Source organism: Zingiber officinale, chromosome 7A (genome assembly GCF_018446385.1).
Source record: "Zingiber officinale cultivar Zhangliang chromosome 7A, Zo_v1.1, whole genome shotgun sequence".
Taxonomy (NCBI): Eukaryota; Viridiplantae; Streptophyta; class Magnoliopsida; order Zingiberales; family Zingiberaceae; genus Zingiber; species Zingiber officinale.
Genome location: NC_055998.1, coordinates 62,683,747 through 62,705,045, shown reverse-complemented (window position 1 = coordinate 62,705,045; position 21,299 = coordinate 62,683,747).

Sequence of the window (21,299 nt, the reverse complement as noted above, 5' to 3'; positions counted from 1 at the left end):
CCCGCCCCTCCTATCTCAAGGGACGGGGGTTACTTTACTTACTTACTTACTTGCATGCTAGTATTTTTTCTACTTAAAACAGCGGAAGTCTTGTTTATAAGATTTTCTTAAAAAAACTTTTCTTTTCAAATCACCATTACTAACTACCTAGCATATAAGGTAACATAGCATGCTTAACATGATTTTAAGTCATAATACCAATAAGCATAATTAAATGTCATGGAGTCATGAAACAATAACATAAGCTAGACATAATTCTTATTAAACAAAACAGGTCTTTTTCTTTTAGCCGAGACACTACCACACACATCCTTCTTGCCCCTCCTGCTGCTCCCTTAGTTTATCCAGTCTTTTCCCTTATCTGTGGTACAAGGAAAGTAAGCTATAAGCACATGGCTTAGTAAGATCTTTTCCTACTCACAAAAGCCGTATAGCATAACATAATCATCAAGGCATAAAGTATGGAGACAAACTCATCATATCATGTATAGAAGCATCATATCGTAACTTTCATAAAATACAGAACATCATGTCATATCATGTCATATTCATAAAGAGCATCAAACTATATCATGTCATAAAGTACATCATGACATATCGTAACATAATCGTAAGGTAATCATGGCATATCATGACATAATCATAAAGTGCATCCTAGCATATCATAACATAATCATAAGTATCATGGCATATCCTGACATAATCATAAAGTGCATCCTAGCATATCATAACATAATCATAAGTATCATGGCATATCGTGACAAAATCATAAAGTATATGCAAGATGACTTTCAAAACATGTATCATGAAAATATATGCATCATGTCTTTTGAAAACTTATTATATACATACTTAAACATAATCTCAATATAAGGGGGGCCCCGGCTTGTACCACATACATAAATGCGCGCGTCCTATGTAGGTCCAAGGTATCAAGTCTTGAACCCTACAAGGCATACATACTAGGCCCGTTTCTTAGTCCATCGACCTAGGGGCACTTAGGAGCCCATCCCTAACGAGACCCGTTTCTTAGTCCATCGACCCCGGGGCGCTTATGGAGCCCACCCTTGGTACAAGCTATATAAAGTAAAGTAGCATGTCATACATATCATGGTTCTTATCATTTCATGCATATCATTTTTCTTAACATATCATAAACATGCATAATTTGGGCACACAGCTCACCATAATAACATGCATAAATTTGGGCACACAGCACATCATAAACACATGTATAATTTGGGCACACAGCTCATCATAATAGTATGCATAATTTGGACACACAGCACATCATAAATACATGCATAGTTTGGGCACACAGCTCATCATAATGGCATACATAATTTGGCACACAGCATATCATAAGGGTTATCAACATGCGTAGATCATGAACATACGTAAATAAATATAGAAGCATAGCAAGTTCTTATCATATCATGAAGCATTGCATGTGAGACACATGAAGATCATAATTAGGTCTCTAACCCTAATTTTCATATAGTGGCCGAAACATATGATTGTAAATTTGGTTAACAATCAACATACAAGCATGTGAGCCCTAAACCAATATCATATCATATATCATAAGGAACATCATGAACATATTTAGTTTAGGTTCTAGGTTTCCTAAGCTTAGAAACTTGTCATGGCCGAATCTTATCAAGCATTACATTGGGTTAAAAGCAACATACAAGCATGTGAACACTAAACCAATATCATATCATTTATCATGAGGAACATCATAAGCATGTTTAGTTTAGGTTCTAGGTTTCCTAAGCTTATAAACTTGTTATGGCCGAATACCATCAAGCATCACATTTAGTTAAAAATCAACATACAAGCATGTGAACTCTAAACCAATATCATATCATATATCATGAGCAACATCATAAGCATGTTTAGTTTAGGTTCTAGGTTTCCTAAGTTTGTAAACTTGTTATGGCCGAATATCATCAAGCATCACATTTGGTTAAAAATCAATTTACAATCATGTGGACTCTAAACTAATATCATATCATATATTATGAGGAACATCATAAGCATGTTTAGTTTAGGTTCTAGGTTTCCTAATCTTATAAACTTACTATGGCCGAAACTTGTAAATCATGTAACTAGGTTTCATGTGGCATAAAAGCATGGAAACCCTAAACAAATTTCATAGTATTTATTACCAAGAACATCATGAGCATAGTTAGGTTGGGTTCTTAGTTTCCTAGGCCTTTAAACTAGTTGTGGCCAAAAGTTCATAAAGCATGAATAAAGTTATAATCAACCTACAAGCATGAGCATGTCATGTTAACTTCATATCTTGTCTTAAGGAAAATCATGACATGCTTAGTTTAGTTTTAAAGTTCTCCTAGGTCCTAAAACCTATCATGGCTGAATGTTCATGAGCATGAAATAAAGTTAAATCAACATACAAGCATGAGCATATCATATTAACTTCCTATCTTATCTTAAGAAGAATCATGGCATGCTTAGATTAGGTTTAAGGTTCTCCTAGGCCCTTAATCTCATCATGGCCAAAAGTTGAAAGGGAGACATCCTAATTCCAAGCAACATACAAGTATGAGAAATGTTAACAACTCTCTTATCCTAAGGTACATATCATAAAAACAAAGGGAGCATGTTTAATTTGAGTCTTAAGCTTACCTAGTTCTTTTATTCATGCTTGGCCGAGAGTCTAGGATCATGAATCTAAGTTCTAACCAAACATTCCAACATAGAAACATTAGATTAATCCCCTACCATAAGATACATATTACAAGAAACATATTGAGCATATCTAGTTGGGTCTTAAAATTGCCTAGGTCTTCTTTTTTCTTTTTGTCTTGGCCGAAAGTCCATGTAGAAACCCTAGGTTTTTTTAAGCAACCTAACCTCATAGAAAAACACATGAGCTATTGTACCACAGGTGAGGGAAACTTACATAATTTTCGCTTGTTGTTCCTTAAGAAAATGATACCCTTATGAGGAGGAAGAAGAACTTCTCTTCTTAGTTTTCCCTTTTTGTTTTCTTCTTCTTGTAAGAGGTAAACCTTGAGACTCCTTCTTGGAAATAAGGTTTTCTTAGAGAGGAAACCTTAACTTGACTTTTGAGAATGAGGGAGAAAAACTCTAAGTTTCGGTGGAGAAGGAAAAGGCAGGAGGAAGAAGGAGGAAGAAGAAGAATTAGAAATTCTCTTTCTCTTTTCTCCTCTAAATTCTATTTATTCATCATGGGAATGAATTATGTCTTCATTTATCCTTCTCTTAACTCCTCTATCTCTTCCCTCTTTGATTCTCACGAAAAGTTAGAAGGGAAAGAAGGAAAGAAGGCAATTTGCCTTTTTCTTGCTCCCTCTCTTAACCAAGAGGAAGAGAAGGTAAGCAACTTGGTTTTCTCTTGTTCTTTTTTCTTAGTTCTTTCTTCTCACCTTTAACTACAATTTCTATTCCTTTCTATCCATCTATTATTCATTATTCTAGTGGTTGTCATACACCAATTTAACTCTATTATTTGTGGGAGGTTCAAGGTTCAAACCTTCCCTCTCTTTCTTTTTATCTCTATTATTTCTTTTGCTTTCTCTTACCTTTATGCTCTAATGAAAAATACTACCCATAACTTATAATTCTGTGGGTGTTACACGGGCTCTGTGCATCTGAGGTACGAGGCGCTGTAGAAGAGTACGCGGGCGGACGAGAAGGAGGCGCGCAGTATTTTTGAGGGACGAGAAGACGGAGCAGAAGGTTGCTCGAGAAGGCCGAAATTGGGTTCGGGTGAGCCTTATTTCGGTTGGCTGAAATCACCCAAGTGAGTGGAGCCGGAGCGGAAGACCCGAACCGAGGCAGTAGCACCGGAGCAGAGGACCCGGACCAAAAGTCAACCTCATTGAATTTACTGGTCCGGGCGCCCAGAGTTGGATTTTGATCGGATTATGGTCAAACATTATCCATTGGGAAGGGGATAAAATTTTATCCCCTCCTAGGTGCCTGAACCCTTCTAGGTGCCCCGACCAAAACTATAAATACAACCTTGGTCTAGAAGCTTTTAATCAACTCAAGAATTAGCAATCCAACACTTGTGTTCTTTCATTTCTAGTCTAGTTTTTGTTTTTTGTGCCTTCACTGCTGTAAAGAGGCTTCTCCGCCTGAAGGAGATATTCTAGTGTACGTTTCATTCCTTGGATTAACAACCTCCTTGGTTATAACCAAGTCAAGTATGTGAGCCTCTTTCTGTTTATTACTTTATGTTTATTTAGTTTATGCAAGTGTTTATTTGAAAGATCGAGAAGAGTTGTGTTTTGTTTTTATAGGGCTATTCAACCCCCCTTCTAGCCGACCAATGCGATCCAACAAGTGGTATCAGAGCCAGGACACTTCAGGAGGACTAATCGTCGATCAAAGCAAAGACGATGGCCGGACCGAGCATATACCCGCCGAATGCAGGTATTTTTTAAAATGGATTTTGAGTTATTGTTAATTATTGAATTTGATTTTACAGCATCAGAAGGTAAAGAGAAATATCAGTGGACAAAAAAGGAGCAGGCCGACTATGTGGTAAACGGTAAAGCAGAGTACCATCTGTTGAGCATTCTTCCGCCACAAGAGGTCAACCGAATTGGCAACTACGACTCCACGAAGGAAATTTAGGAGTTCCTTGAGCTACATGAAGGGATGTCCGAAGCCAAGCTCACAAGATAGGATCTACTTCGCAACCAGCTCACCAACCTTCGACTTGGAGAAGACGAAACAACTGTGCATCTGCACTCGAGAGTTAAAGAGCTTATCACCGAACTTTCAAATCTTGGAGAAAAGGTAAGTAATCGAGATTCGCTAAAGTACGCACTAAATTCTTTTCCTAGAAATACGAAATGGGCATCACTAGTAGATGCCTTTTATATTTCTAAAGACTTAGGAAAAATTACTTTGGAAGAATTATGCTTGACATTTGAAGTGCATGAATCAAGATGTGCAGGTACGAAGGAGTCCAAGCATAATGTCACCCTCAAAGCATTGAGAGACGAACCAGAGTCAGAATCTTCTCTCGATGACGAGGAAATAGTTATGATGGTATGACGTTTTAAGAAACTACGTAAGTTTAGAAATACTAATCATCTACAGGGTAGAAAGAAAAGGATGATCTGCTACTACCACTACAACGAAGAAGGGCATGTCAAGAACAATTGCCCCAAGCTAAGGAATAAGGACAAAGACAAAGACAAAGACAAAGGTAAGAAGCTTATCCAAAAGTGCAAGGTCTTAAAGGCGACGTGGGATGATACGTTGTCCGAATCGGAAGTTGAGACCTTCTCCGGACTTGCATTAATGGCAAGTCATCAAGACGACGACTGCGATTCAAGCTCTTCCAAAATGAGCATCGAGAGCATCGATGAAGGGGGAGCTATGTCGGAAGAAAGCAGCAGTTCAGGGGGAGACACTGATAACGAGATTGACAAGGTAAGTCAGGTACAATCTCTTCCTCTCGATAAATTATTTAAGTTCATTAAATTGTTAACAAAAGATTGTTATAAATTAGAAAAAGAAAATAAAAATTTAAAAGTAATTCTAGCTAAGTCCTGCCCATTAGAAGAGTAAGACAAATTAAAGTTAGAAAATGAAAATTTGAAAAGATAAATAGATTCCTTAAAAAATCATGCATGTTCCCATAATACAAATTTTAGAAAATACAACAATTTAAATTGGTATTTTAGATATCATCAAGGATAAATTAGAAATATTTCAAAAAGGTATATCTCTAAGAAATATTTAGTTAATCCAGTAGGCTGGAACCTATATTAGGTTCCAAAGTCTTGTTTAACTTGAACTATTAATTAGATTTAGTACTTTTAGCGAGAAAATTAAATAGTTAATTTCTTTATGAGGCTTTGTCTAAGAAAGTGATTGTTGCTCCAATAACTAAGAAGTCCTAGTGCCTCGCCACTGCTTGGAAGCCAAAATATTGAAATGAAATGTTTAATTAACTTTCTGATAAAACATTAAAGATAAAATTAAATAATACTTTAGAAAGTCTTTCAAATATTTTTTTAAATAAAAAAAATTATAAAAATTTTATAGCTTATGTTTTTTTTACTTAGAAAATTCTCAAAAATAATTTTTGCTTGCAAAAAACTTAGAAATTTTTCAAAATATTTTTTCATGCAAAATTGTCTAACTTACATTTTTTTTAACTTAGAAATTTTCTTTGAGATTTTCTTTCACTTAGAAATGTTATCTAATCATTGAAATAATTTTCAAAATTTCCTAAGTTTTAACCCTTAGATTTTCTTGGAACCCCATTTTTATGTGATCAAAGGGGGAGAAGGAAAAGTATAAGTATAGGGGGAGGCAGACTAATTTTTCTATCTTTTTTGCACTTTATTGCAATATTAGTAATTTCATTTTTATGTCTATTTACCCTAGCTTAACTTAGGTTGCTCACATCAAAAGAGGGAGATTGTTGGAACCCCAAGGTTATTTTGATGTGATCAACAAGTTAAGTTAGGTCATGTCATTTTTTACCTTGTGTCTAAGTGTGCAGGAGCTTAGGAGCACAGTTAGTCGAGCAAAAGACGTAGCTAGCGAGAAGGATGACACAGGAGGGAGCCAACAGGCTCGGTACGTCTGAGGTACGAGGCGCTGCGGAAGAGTACGCGGGTAGATGAGAAGGAGGCGCGCGACGTTTCCGAGGGACGAGAAGCCGGAGCGAAAGGTTGCTCGAGAAGGTTAAAATTGGGTTTGGATGAGCCTTATTTCAATTAGCTGAAATCACCCAAGCGAGCGGAGCCAGAGCGGAAGATCCAAACCAAGGCGAGCAACACTGGAGCAGAGGACCCAGACCAAAAGTCAACCTTTTTGACTTTACTAGTCCGGGCGCCCGGAGCCATTCCGGGCGCCCGGAGCCATTCCGGGCACCCGGAGATGGACTTTGACCGGATCACTGTCAAACATGATCTGTTGTGAAGGGGATAACATTTTATCCCCTCCTAGGCACCTTGACCCCTTCCAGGCGCCCCGACCAAGGCTATAAATACAATCTTGGTCCAGAAACTTTTAATCAACTCAAGAATTAGCAATCCAACACTTGTGTGCTTTCATTTCTAGTCTAGCTTCTGTTTTTTATGCCTTCACTGCTATAAAGAGACTTCTCCACTCGAAGGAGATATTCTAGTGCGTGTTTCATTTCTTGGATTAACAACCTCCTTGGTTGTAACCAAGTCAAGTCTGTGAGCCTCTTTCTGTTTATTACTTTCTGTTTATTTAGTTTATACAAGTGTTTATTTGACAGACCGAGAAAGGTTGTATTTTGTTTTTATAGGGCTATTCAACCCCCCTTCTAGCCGGCCAACGCGATCCAACAAACATTTCATAGGAACAATAACTATAATCATAGTGAAACCAAAATCCTAGCGTCTCTCACTTCCAAATTCAACTTCACCTTCACTCACTTACACTCCCTCTCTCTAATCTCTTCTCCCCCCCCTCTCTCTTCTCAATTTCCCTCTTTCAAGTGCTCATGAACCAACCTTCAATTGTCTAGATAATTCACTATAAAAATTAACTAGTGTTTAATCAACAATCCCAATGGGATTAATATTTTATTACTTAACGACAAATGTGCTCTTATAGTAGCGTAACAGGTTTTTAGCACCATTGTAGGGGACTATTCTAATTAATATTAGTTGATTAGCATATGAGTTACTATAGATTTTTTTTCTTTTTCTTTTTACATTTTCTTTCTTATTTTCATTATGCATTTTATTTCTTATATTTAATTCTTCATTTATTATTTTTTTGAAAAAAAATCAATACAAAAATTGGTTAACTGCCTTAAATATTTTATATCTCCTATATCCATGTACTATGTAATGATTACTCACTGTGTCTTATGAGTTTAGTGCTATTATTTCAGGATAGATCAAAATTTTTTTTAGCCATGGATCAGTATTCTTGGCAACTGGAGGCTTTAATGCAATTTATGATTTGGATATTAAGCAAATTGAGAACATTTGCAGAGTTTGTGATAGCACATCCCATCCAGCTTCCATATGTCACTTCTTCTAAAAAGATGCTAGCTAAAAAATAGAACTTTAGTACTTATTCTAACCTTAACATCAAGATATGTATGAGAAAGTTCTTGGTAATTATGGCTATGACTGGGAAGATCATCGAACTCAGAATTTTCAACCTTAACATACTTTTGAGCCATATGAGTAGTTACAAGTACAGCAGTAGATCCCTAATCCACCTCAGCACTATAATCAAGATCAGATATATCATCAGCATTTTGAGTACAATAGTATACAAAGTGTTGAGCATATTTCTCAAGAAAATCAGAGTTGGTCAAAATATCAGGATAATTCACTACCAAATGGAACACATCAATTTTAGCAAGATGAGCCAACTGACTGGAAAGGACTTCAAGACATAGAAACTCTAGTTCTCAGTCAGTTTAAGACCACATGTCAAGAATTAGAGGAGTTCATGGTGCAACTGGGATCTTATTTCTTCGATCCCTATATCAAGCTGATGTGTTAAGTTCGTATTGGGAGATATAGTCAAATAATGTTTTGGAGAGGATGGAGTGTAAAGCTAATGTTGATTTTGCTTATGATTTTGCGGTTCTATAGGAGTCCTATAGTATTTTGCATGATGATAGTATATTTAATGATACTCCGGACACTGATGGGACTTTTGATGTTTGTTCAACCAACCTTACTATTGTTCTTGTTGTAATCCTTGATGGCTTAATTGATGATGGGGTCATCGATGAGGCAAATGTTGATATTAGTATGCAACCCTCCAAGTGGGAAGTGGTGCATATTCGGAGATCTCAAGGCCGGACACTCTCACTTTTGCCTATACTTCACTTTCATCAAAAAAATGCCTCAACATCAACTATAATAACCATACTCTTGGCCTGGATACATCAGTTGTGTAACGCCCCGCCCCTCCTGCTAAGGCGACGGGGGTTACTTACCATACTTAACAACTTAATAACTTATTACAGCGGAAGTCTTACTTGTAAATTTTTGAAACATAGAGTCCATATGTCATACTTAACATTATTTCAAGACATATAGAGTAACATGATAAAATGTCATGGAGTTATAACGTAGTAATATAAACTAGGCATAATTCCTATTAAATAAAAGCAGGTCTTTTTCTTCTTTAGCTAGTCACTACCACACACATCCTGCTAGCCCCTCCTGCTGCTCTCCTAGTTCATCCATCCTTTGCCCTTATCTGTGGTACAAGAAAGTAAGCTGTGAGCACTCATGGCTCAGTAAGTTCCTTTTCTACTCACAAAAACCGTATAGCATGTCAACAATCATAAAGCATACATCATAGCACAAGGTATCATGACATAACATACATGATCATCATACATGTCATAATCATCATCATAGATATCATGGCATAATCATGGCATAAACACAAGGTAGCATGGCACATCATAAACATGATCATCATAATTATCATGGCATATTCCTAAGGTATATGCAGGGTGAACTCTTAAACATACATCATGAAACATATGCATCATGTCTTTTTAAAACGTATAGCATAGATACTTAAACATAATCTCAACATAAGAGGGGATCTCGGCTTGTACCACGTACATAAATGCGCGCGTCCTAGTAGGTTCAAGGTAGCAAATCTTGAACCCTACAAGGCATACATATACTAGGCCCGTTTCTTAGTCCATCGACCTAGGGGCACTTAGGAGCTCATCCCTAACGAGGCCCGTTTCTTAGTCCATCGACCCCGGGGCGCTTATGGAGCCCACCCTTGGTACAAGCCTTAAAAGTAAAATAGCATATCATATCTACATAGTCCATATCACTCATGTCCTATTCATGTCATGAAGAGTGCTCTTGATCCCACTTATAGGGAAGTAACTCTTTTAGGCATAGCTTAAAGCATGTATATTTGACACACAACATATCATGATTTTGAGCACACAGCATATCATGAACACATGCATAATTAAGCATACAACCTATCATGAGTTTAAGCACACAGCATATCATGAATTTGAGCACATAGCATATCATGAAATTGAGCACACAGCATATCATGAAAATAAGCCCATAGCATATCATGAAATTTAGCACACAGCATATCATGAAAGTAAGCACATAGCATATCATAAAATTTAGCACACAGCATATCATGATCTTAAGTACATAGCATATCATGAAATTGGACCTAACATACATAAATAAACATCACAGCATGTCATACTCTTAACATAAAGCATTGCATGTGAAGTTCATGGGAGAACCTAATTAGGTCTCTAATCCTAGTAACAAGTGGTGGCCGAAACATGTAGAGATGGCTTAGGTTAGCAAGCAACAAAAGAGCATGTGAACCCTAAACATTTAACATTTCTTAGAACATAAGGAACATCTTAAGCATGTTTGGTATAGGTTCCAAGCTTTCTAGTTTCCTTTTCATAACAAGGTCGAAACCCATTAAGCCTTTATTTTGGGTTATAAACATCATACAAGCATGAAAACCCTAACAATTGTCACATCACATTTCATAAGAAACAACTTAAGCATGTTTGATTTAGGTTCTAAGTTCTCTAAGCCTTTAACCCCAACATGGCCGAAACCCTAGCAACATGTTTCTAGGTTACAAGTAACATAAAAATGTTGAACTTCATACCAATATCCCAATACATATCATGAGAAGCACCATAAGTACTTTTAGTCTAAGTTTCAAGCTTCTCAAGCTTTTTAACCTAATGTGGCCGAATCTTGTTAAGCATGGGAATTGGGTTTCTAGTGGCATAATAGCATGAAGACCATAAGAATTTTCCTAGCATTCATTTCAAGGAATAACATGGACCACTTAGTTTAGAATTTGAGCATCCTAGGTCAAAGAAACAAGTGTGGCCGAAAGTTGTAGAACAAGAATTCAAGTTTCAAGCAACATAAGAACATTAGTTTACTTCATATCTTTTCATCAAGAAGATCATAAGTATCTTAGGCTTGATTTAAACTTTCCTAGGGTTCAAGTCTCAACATGGCCGAATCATCATATGCATAAAAAAAAATATAGTTCAATTTAACCTAAGATCATGACATGTCATATTAGCTTCATATCTTGTCTTATGAAAATCATAGCATGCTAAATTTTAGGTTTAAAGCCCTTCTAGGCCCTCAACTCTATCATAGCCGAAAGGTTATGAAGATGGAATCAAGTTTAAATTAACATACAAGTGGGAAAAACATTAACAACACCATCTACCATAAGGTACATATCATAAGGACAAGAGAGCATGCTTTGTTTTAGGTCTAGAGTTCTTCTAGTTCTTTTGTTCTTTCTTGGCCGAAAGTCTAAGCCCATAAACTTATGTTCTAACCAAACATTCTAGCATGAAAATATTAGTTTAACCCCCTTACCATCAGATACATATCATAGGAAACATCATGAACATACCTAGTTGGTTTTCAAGTTCTTAAAACCTTTCTTATTTTTTTTTGTTTTGGCTGAAACCCTCATGAAACAAACATAGGTTTTTCTAGCAATATATTTACATGACAATCGTATAGCTATTGTACCATAGGTGAGGGGAACTTACTTCCTTTCGCTTGTGGTTTTTATTAAGGAGAAGAATATCCTAGGAGCTAAGAAATGAAGGAGCTTCCTCTTCTTGTGTCTCCTTTGGTTTCCTTTGCTTGGAAGGGCTAGAACTTGAAGATTTCTTCTCGAAAATTAGTTTTCTTGGAGAAGAAACTTGACTTAGTGTTCGGATCAAGGAGAGGGAAGACCTCTTAGTCTCGGTGAAGAAGAGAAAAGGAGGAAGGAGGAGGAAGAAGGAGAAAATGAGAGATTTACTTTCTCATTTTTCTATTTATTCATCATGAGGGGAATTTATGCCTTCATTTATTCCCTTTCTTAACTCTCCCATGTCTCTTCCCTTGGTTCCCACGAGAATGAGAAGAGGGAGAAGTGAGGAAGGCAACTTGCCTTCTTCTTGTTCCTTCTCTTAACCAAGAGGAAGGAGAGGTAAGCAAATTTGGTTTTCTCTTGCTTCTTGCTTTATTTTCTTTTTCTCTCCTTTAACTAACATTTTTATCTCTTCCTATCCATATGTTACTCTCTATCCTAGTGGTGGTCATGCCATAAATCTTTCTCCATTGTTTGTGGGAGGTTCAAGGTTCAATCCTTGACCTTCTCCTCTTACCATATTATTATACATCATTTTTTTTTTATTCCTAAGTTCTAGTGGAAATAATTTCTCATGTACTTATAAAAATTCGTGGGTGTTACAGTACCCCATACCTCATAGAAAGTTCGTCCTCGAACTTAGAATAATGATGTCAAGTGGTGCCGGACTTCCTACTGAGTGCATCGGCTACCTTGTTTGCTTTTCCCGGATGATAAAAGATTTCACAATCATAGTCCTTGACTAGCTCGAGCCATCTGCGTTGTCTCATATTTAGGTCTTTCTACGTGAAGAAATACTTCAGGCTCTGATGGTCTGTATAAATTTTGCACTGGGTTCCATATAAATAATGCCTCCATATTTTTAGTGCGAAGACCACCGCTGCTAGTTCTAAATCATGAACGGGATAATTCCTTTCATGCACTTTGAGTTGTCTAGAGGCATAGGCGATAACTTTGCCCTCTTGCATGAGTACAGCTCCAAGTCCTAGTAAGGAAGTATCGCTATACATATCAAAGTCTTTGTTACTTTCCGGAAGAGTGAGGATCGGAGCACTGGTCAGTCTCTGTTTCAATTCCGTAAAACTCTTCTCACAGTCATCCATCCATTCGTACTTTTTGTTTTTCTTGGTAAGACCTGTCATAGGGGCTGCAATTTTTGAAAAATCTTCTACAAACTTCCTGTAGTAGCCTGCTAATCCCAGAAAACTTCTGATTTCACTGGCATTCTTTGGTCTGTCCCAGTTACGTACGGCTTCGATCTTGCTTGGGTCTACCATGACTCCATCTTTGGAGATGACATGACCCAAGAATACTACTCGATCTAGCCAGAACTTGCACTTGGAGAATTTTGCATACAGTTGTTTTTCTCGGAGAATCTGTAGTACAATATTCAGATGTTCAGCATGTTCCTCCTGGGTTCTTGAGTAGATGAGGATATCGTCAATGAAGACTATCACACATTTATCAAGATATGCTACAAATACCCGATTCATCAAATCCATGAATACAGCAGGGGCATTTGTTACTCCAAAGGGCATAACCACGAACTCATAGTGTCCGTATCTTGTTCGGAAGGCCGTCTTGGGTATATCATCTTGTTTCACTTTCACTTGATGATAGCCGGACCTTAGATCAATCTTCGAGAAAACAGTTGCTCCCTTCAATTGGTCGAACAAATCGTCGATCCACGGAAGAGGGTATCTGTTCTTGATTGTTGCATTGTTCAACGCTCGATAGTCTATACACATTCGCATAGACCCATCCTTATTTTTCATAAACAGTACTGGAGCTCCCCATGGAGAGTGACTAGGGTGGATAAGTCCTTTGTTGAGTAACTCCTGTAGCTATTCTTGCAGTTCCTTTAACTCGGTTGGCGCCATCCGGTAAGGTGCTTTAGAGATTGGCTTAGTACCCGGAACTAGTTCAATCGTAAATTCTATTTCTCTATCGGGTGCTAATCCTGGTAGTTCCTCTGGAAATACCTCCGGATAGTTGCATACTATTCTGACCTCTTCTATCTTCTGGTTCCCGGTTTGTCTTGCATCAACCACGTGCGCTAGAAATCCAGCTCATCCTTCGTCTAACATTCTCTGCGCCTTTACAGCTGATAAGAATCCTTCAGTTTCCTTCCCAGATTCCCCAATTAATTCAAACATTGGTTCAGCTTCAGGACGGAAGACTACTTTCTTCTTACGGCACTCGATTGACGCACCGTACTTGCTCAGGAAGTCCATGCCTAATATAATGTCATAGTCCCGCATATCGAGTACTATCAGGTTGCTGTAAAGTTCCCTGTCTACGATCCGAATAGGTATGGCCCGCAGCATATGATCTAATGGCATAACCTCCCCGGATGGTAGGGTTGTTAAGAATGTGATATCCAGGGTCTGGGGTGGTATGTCTAATCTCTTGGTAAACGATGCCGAGACGAATGAGTGTGTCGCCCCCGTATCAAACAATACTAAAGCATACTGACTGAAAATAGGCAGCTGACCTGTAACGATAGTAGAGGCGTTTGCCACATCTTCCTTAGTGAGCGAGGAAACCCTGGCGTTTGCAGTTGGTGGGGCTTCCAATCTCCCTTGGCTAATCGGTGTCCCTTCAATGGTAGCTTGCATCTGATGTAGTTGTGAGGGAACACTCCTATTCTGGTTATTCTGCCGGGGGGTGCTTGAATCCGGTTGGTGCAGTCTCTAGCCAGATGTCCTTCCCCTTCGCAATTATAGCACCTCCTTGAACCCTTGTGACATACTCCGGAATGCAGCTTTCCGTAAATAGTGCACTGAGGGTATCTCGGTTGCTTATTCGTTGGGCCACCTTTTGCATTGTCCCATTGCTTCCTTTTTCCGGTAGAGGTCCCCTTCCAGTTTGTTTTGCTGCTTGAGGGTCTCGTCCGTCTGTTCGGGACTGACTCTTATTCTCGTTCATTGCTTTCTGATAGTGCTCCGTGATCAGGGCACTGCTGACTAGTTCCTCTGTAGTCTGCGATCTATTAACTCCGCCAGCTACGTTCAGTGCTATCTCAGGTCGGAGCATTTTCAGCATCAGTCTGACCCTTTCCCTTTCCGTGTGAACCAACTCCAGACATAAGCGTGCCAATCGGTTGAAGCGTTTCACTGCCTCGTTCACTGATAGGTCACCTTGCCGAAACTCGGTGAATTCGTCATAGTGTCGGTTCGTCACTTGCATATGGAAGAACTCCTTAAGGAACTCTGTCTCGAAGTCCGTCCAGGTCATCAGATTAATCTGTCTCTTTGCCTTTACTCTTTCCCACCACATCCTTGCGTCTCCAGAAAAACAGAATGATACACATTTGATCTTTTCTGACACGGGCCAGTCCAGCAATTCTACTATGCTTTCCACTGTCTTGAACCAGGCCTGGGCGTCCCATGGTTCGCAAGTACCTGAGAAATTCTCCGGCTTCAGCCGTAGCCACTGTATCAAGTAGGTCTCCTGTCGGACCACCGGAATAGGGGCTATCGGTGGTACTGGTGCAACTACTGGAATAACTGGCGCTGTGTTCTGATTCACTGGCGGGGTGGCAGGATTTCCTTGCTGACCCATTAAAGTCGTGATCAATTGTTGTTGCTCCGCGATCTGACGCTGGAGGTCAGTAACTACCTGTGTCAGATCCGGTGGAGTCGCTGTCTCGTCGGCTTGAGTAGTGCATCTCCTGGCCATGCTTATCTTCATTTAAACGACAATAAATTATCGTTATTTCTATCCAATTTATCATAAGGTCGTTATCATTCTTACTCTACCAACATGCATTCCTATCCTAAACTTGTGACTTATCATAATCAAACAGGATAAGTAAACATGCATAATATTAAAGCATCATAACAAAAGAATTTAACTTAAACATATAAATTCTTACTTGGAGCGGCAGGAGGAAGGCTTGACATGTGTGTAGTGAGAGGCTAACTTGGCTCTGATACCAAACTGTAACGCCCCGCCCCTCCTGCTAAGGCGACGGGGGTTACTTACCATACTTAACAACTTAATAACTTATTACAGCGGAAGTCTTACTTGTAAATTTTTGAAACATAGAGTCCATATGTCATACTTAACATTATTTCAAGACATATAGAGTAACATGATAAAATGTCATGGAGTTATAACGTAGTAATATAAACTAGGCATAATTCCTATTAAATAAAAACAGGTCTTTTTCTTCTTTAGCCAGTCACTGCCACACACATCCTGCTAGCCCCTCCTGCTGCTCTCCTAGTTCATCCATCCTTTGCGCGCCTTTTTATTGTAACGACCCGGCCCTCTTGGCCCATTTGGCGGCCCATTTGGCGACCCTCGGGTCGTCGACCGTCGGCCCTTATGTCGTCGGCCCATTTGGCGACCTCTCATATCGTCGACCGACGACCCTTGGCCGTGTCGTTACTCATTAGGACTTTCCACCCCTGGCAGTGGATTTTTGCCTCCCCCAGGATTCGAACTCTAAACCTCCAGGCTTAAGTATTAGAATTTATGAATTCTGGTAACCAAGTGAGATCATCTCACTTGGTTACCAGGGCTTAAGTATTAGAATTTATGAATCCTGGTAACCAAGTGAGATCATCTCACTTGGTTACCAGGATTCATAAACTCTAATACTTAAGCCTGGAGGTTTAGAGTTTGAATCCTGGGGGAGGCAAAAATCCACTGCCAGGGGTGGAAAGTCCTAGTGAGTAACGACACGGCCAAGGGTCGTCGGTCGACAATATGAGAGGTCGCCAAATGGGCCGACGACATAAGAGCCGACGGTCGACGACCCGAGGGTTGCCAAATGGGCCGCCAAATGGGCCAAGAGGGCCGGGTCGTTACAAGTTACACCTTCTCTAACATCCAAAGAGAATCTTTAAGGATGAGAAGAAGAGAGTGATTTTTCATAATATGTTTCCCATAATAAAATCTCCCTCCGCATTTTGGGGCATTAGCCATAAAATCCAGAGGTATCTCAGTCCGGTAAGATCACAATTTAAGTGAACCAAATAAGGGGTTGAGCTAATTGCCTAAAATAAGCACTTCTTGAGAGACAACTCAAGTTCTTCTTGTTGGTGCAAGAAGCATCAGATGATCGAACCTACTTTTGATAATGGCAAAGGGAAGTTAAGGTTTATTATGGTTCTAATAAGTTTGCCCGAGTATGCAGGAAATTTTTAAGTGAGTTTAGGCAAGCATATGGAAAGCCTTAGTTGTAGTTAGATAAGGAAGTCCTGGTCTGAGGGACTGGGTAAAAGTTTTAGTAGATCGAGGATGTTTGGCAAAAAATCCTATGGGTCGAGGATAGTGGTGAGTTGAGGACAGTAGTTGGAAGCCCTGGGGTCACAGACACCAGGTTGAAGTCTAGACGGGTTGGGGATTGAACGCCCAATGGAAGTTCCAAGTCAAAAGAGCAAAAGTCCAAACAATCTGGAGGACCAATTTAGCATCAGGTAAACTCTCTTAAGAGTAGGTGAGAACATATTCCCCATAGAGGAAACAGTAGATGTCGATTGGGGGTTTCATGGAAATCCAAAAGTCAAAATTGGGCAGTATCAAAACTGTCAAATTTGATTATAATGTTTTGCTTGTTGTGATAATCTTGTGTTTCAAAAGGCGGGATAAAGGGGTGTAGCTGTCTAAACACGGTCCAGGCGCCCGAACATCTAAGGTGCTAAACGCAGTCTAGGTGCTCGAACGTCTGGGGTCCAGAGATGGTCTAGGTGCTCGAGAAAGGGAAGAACCAAGTGGGCGACTAGATGAGGTGGCACTCACTAATTGGCTAGCACACGTCGGGGACCAGACACTTGGACCGGTCCGGGTGCCTGGAGTTGGATAAATTTTCAGAGATAAGCTTTCATCGAGGTGTAGCCACGTTAGCGCTCTAGGCACCCAGGGATGGTCCAGGCACCCGAAATAGTGCTATATAAAGGGCCTCGACTTGTAGCATCTAACAACAATTTTCTACAACTTTCATGCTTGTGAGCTACTCCAAAAAGCTCTCAATGATGCTCAAATGCTACTCCCACAACCTACGATCAAGTTCTTCTAATTCTCTTTGTTGTCGATAACTTTACTTAATAGTTCTTGTACTTTAATTCTATAACCTCATTCAAACTGATAGTGATTTTCCAACAAAAGTACTCTCAAAGTGTAGGCCTTGGAGTTGGGGTCACTGAAGGTTCTGAACAAATTAAAAAAATACTTGTGTTAGTAATTATCTTTTGTAATTTCATTTTTTAATTCTATTTCCGTTGCATTTTCTCGATTGCTTTATGAAAAATGTGAAAAAAGTCATGAGCATTATTCACCCTCTCTATTGTTTTTCAATCCTGTAATTGGTATTAGAGTGTCGCTTTAAATCAGTGCAACCGTGGTTTGAGCAAGTTTTTTTTCATGGTATTTTTGAGTTTTTTTTAGAGTCGATTGGAATCGGTGCTGTCACCCCTTCCAATCAAAAATTATTTATTAATCAAGTTTTACATTTCTCGAAGTTGGTATAACACTACTCAAATCAGTACTTTTCATATCGCACTACTAATTTATGACCAAGCCTTGGAATAAGTTTTCCTCGTTTCTTTGTGTGCAAGATTTCGAATAACTCATCAAGAAGGCTACAGTACTACCCACTCACCCCTCTTCTAGGGCGAGGATTTTAGATACTGGGAAGGTCGGATGGAGTACAACCTAAAAACTCAAGTAGAGATGTGGATCATCATTAAAATTGGATTCACACTCCCCACCAACTACAAGGTATCCATCGCATGCAATAAGTGGGATGTACAAACTTGCAAGAAAATTGAAGCCAATACGAAGACAACCTAAACCGTGTTGTGCAGACTAACTAAAGAGGAGCTAAACTAAGTCAGTCCATTCACAAGTGCAAAGGACCTATGGAAAAAATTAATTAAATTGTATGAGGGACCTCCGATACAAAAGTAAGCAAATGTAACTTAATTTTAAATAAATTATATAATATTAGAATGCATGATGGTGAATCAGTGAGCCAATTACATGCTCGGATCTAAGACATGCACAATGGTCTCCACACAATCTAACAAAAGGTGGAGAGCCACGACATTATAAGGTATGCGTTAAATGCTTTTTCGATGAATACTTGGTGGACATCGATGGTAGATGTGTACAAAGTATCTAAGGATCTAATGAATATTAGACTAGACAAAATGTTTTCTGAATTCAAATTACATGAATAAACTAATGTACTTCCGGTCAAAATAGGTATTGCTTTGGTTACAGGTACAAGCAAGATGAAAGAATCAAAGAAAAGGTACCAAATCAAACCCGAGTCTGAAGGTGAAACAGATTCAAAAGGCAACGATGAAATCACTACTGAGTTGATGAACATCGTTCAAAAATTGTACAAAAGGAAGAAGCGGTTCACCAAATGAAGATCGAGTAATCTAGTCTAAATTTGAGCACAAAGGCTGATGTGTGCATTTCATATAGGTTTTTATCGTAGTTTAATACACATCTTATCCCATTTTATATTCATTTATTTGATGTTTTTATCTTTGTGTGCTTACTTTTACTACTTTTAGTCGGAGAACTGCTCTTTACTTATTTGCATTGATAAAATGTGAATTTGGAGCTAAAATGGAACAATGAACACCAAGCCTCATTATCAAGCCGAACACATGAAGCATTCACAAAGAAAAAGGATTCAAATGATAATCAAAAGGAAGTTTTAATCAAGGAAGACACTTTGGCAATGTCCCATGGTTTATACGGAAGAAATTAGACTTAAAACAACCTCAAAATACTTCCCAACAATGCCCACCATGGGCAGCCTTATGGCTGGCCATGACCCATGGCCAAATAGGCCATTTTCCTACAGGCGCTCGCGGGAACCAGCACGACCTATGGTTGGCCTCTGCATACATTGCATACTAAATTTTGAATGGCCATAACTTTTTCATAATTTGAATTATGGGTTGAACCAAATATCAAAATATAGATAACTACAATATATACAACTTTTCTTTAGGGTTTAACTCAAGAAAACCATATCTAATGGTCGAAAATGCTGGTTTGGTGGAGCCTTATAAATCTGGTAGATCTTTCATGCTCAACCCAAACTATAGAACAAACTTTGAATGACCATAACTTTTGATTCGATTGGAGCTAGGGGTTGAACCATATATGGAAATATAGATAATTTAAAGATCTACAACATTAATTCAGGGTCATGAGAAAACCTAGTCTAAGGGTGAAAAGACTAGTTTTGGTGGAGCCTAGTAATTCTATAGATCTGGACAACTTGGGAGGAGATATAAAAGGGTCAAGCAAACCTTTGTTTGAGGAATCATGGATGACATGCCTGATAGATCGAAATGAAGCAATAGAGGGGGGGGGGTTAATATCGCTCGTTTTAAAAAAACTTTTCCTTTGTATTTTTATAAGAGTATCAAAATGCAACAAAAATTAAATCACAACAACATAGACTTATTTAGTTATTAGTTCGGAGCCTATGTTGACTCCTACTCCAAGACTCGTGATCTTAACCGCACTGATGGGCAATCTACTATAATTCTTCTTTTCGAAATCTTTAGAAAGAAGCAATATGTACAAATGCAAATAGAAGATAGCAACAAACTACTATCTTCTTTGAAATTAAATACAATGCAAGATTTAATTAAAATATACCGATGGAAGAATAAAGATGCAGCTCGGTAGCACTTCTTGAAGCAGTAGCTTGCTTATGAATATGAGTAGTAGAGTAGTATCATGAACAGAGACTTTGTACAGAGATGAACCAAAAATCGATGTCTTGCCTCAGACCTCGAGCTCCCCTTATATAAGCCTTGTTCAGTCGATCAAAAAAATCATTAGGTCGACTGATCCTTTTAGTCGACTGATACTCCTATCGATCAATTGAACCCCTTGCTTTTCTTCTTTACTGAGATATGATGTTTGCACATTTATGACCATTTATTGTTTAGTCGACTGATTCCCTTGATCGATCGACTGATCTAAGTAGTTTCCCTCTTTACCAAGATTCACCAGTAATTCACCTTTAATACATTAACTATTTGGTCGATCAATCCCTGGGTTCGATTGACTTATCAGCATGGCTTCCATGTTTGCTTTTGCATAGGTTCGGTCAACTGATCAATCGATTTTTGTAAAACAGAGTTAACTATATGCTCCTGCAAAACAAAGTTAGCATAGTAATTTATGATGCATGAGTAGTAAAATAAGATGCATGGGTAGTAATGGACAGTATACCTATCTTGATCTCAATGTGGAAACTTATCGATTTCTTTAGTTGGATCAGCGACCTAAGGTTGTTCCTTTCTAAAACACAACCTCACTATCGCTCCACTCTAGTTGCTTTCCTCAACCTACCCACCAAACATTGGTCCTCCAGACTTGTTTGGGCTCCATCGCTTAGCATTAAATCAGCTTACCTGGGTTCCTCTTGATACTAGGTCCTCCATACCTATTAAGCTTCCCTGCCAAGTGTCGGGTCCTCTCCACTCACTTGGACTTTTTGCTTGGCTTTCACAATCTGCTAAGACTTTCTTAGTTGAGTAAGCATCCTGCACACTTAGTTAACTTGTCAAATCACAACAAGACTTAACTTGAACATTTGACAACATCAAAACTTAGGTTCGATTTGGGTGCATCATACATCAACAATC